Consider the following 1,059-nt stretch of genomic DNA (forward strand, 5'->3'; position numbering starts at 1 on the left):
CATTCTGATTTGGAGTCTATGGGAATAGTCGAAGAGTCTGAAGATGAGGAAGTTGGAGAAACGGTGGGATTGCAAGAGACTTACAACTCGCTCCTTGAGAAGACCGGTGAATATGCTAAAGTGGCTAATGCAGCCATCAAGAAGATGAAGAGAGCTGAGGAAGATTACAAAAGTCTCCTGGCACGATATAAGGAGGCAAAATGTGAAATTGAAACACTTAATGGTGAGCTATCAGAAGCTTACACTAAAGTGAGATTCCTTGAGCAAGAGGTAGTACAATCTCATGCCAAGGTAGATAGGATCTCCTCCAGGAAGCTAGATGATGTTATTTCATCCCAAAAACATGCCTCAGACAAGTCCGGGTTGGGATATACCGGAGGGAGCAGCTCATCAGCCAAAGTCACCAAGGAAGTAAAGTTTGTAAAAACCAATGAGACGGCTGTTGATAAGCCTACTCCAGAGAAAGTTGAGGTCAAGAAGAAACAGAATGTGGCAAATCAACGGGAATTCAACAAGTCCCGAAATCAATCTGAAGTCAGATTTGGAGCTAGAGGAAGATCTCTTCCAAGACAGCAGCAGGGTCCTAGAATAAACTATATTTGTCACTATTGCGGACTGCAAGGACACACTAGACCCAACTGTCAAAAGCTAAGAGCAGACAACAATGCAAATGTATCTCGGTCACGAGGAAGAAGAAGTGTCTTGAGGTCTTGGGGTGGTGAGCAATCAAGGAGCCAATACCATGATCCCGGAATGACGGACGTGATGAAGATGATCGGTGCCTTCACCACCTGCTTGGAGAGCTTCAACAGGAGGTTTGAAAGTCCTAACACTCGTACCCAATCCATCAAGGATATCACCCCAAACGCACGTGACGTGTGGGTGACAAAGGGTACTCATGCATAAGCATCATAACGTGTCCATGCATCAATTCTTCCTATGATTTGTGGATAAGATTGGTTAGTTGCTTTGTGTTTTTGAGCATTTGTTTAATTTGTGGTTTGTTTGTGTTTAAGTTTTTTTTAAATCTTTCTTCTATTGTTTTTGTGTCAAAAATCC

Source organism: Quercus suber, unplaced genomic scaffold (assembly GCF_002906115.3).
Source record: "Quercus suber isolate HL8 unplaced genomic scaffold, Cork oak 2.0 scaffold_17, whole genome shotgun sequence".
NCBI lineage: Eukaryota > Viridiplantae > Streptophyta > Magnoliopsida > Fagales > Fagaceae > Quercus > Quercus suber.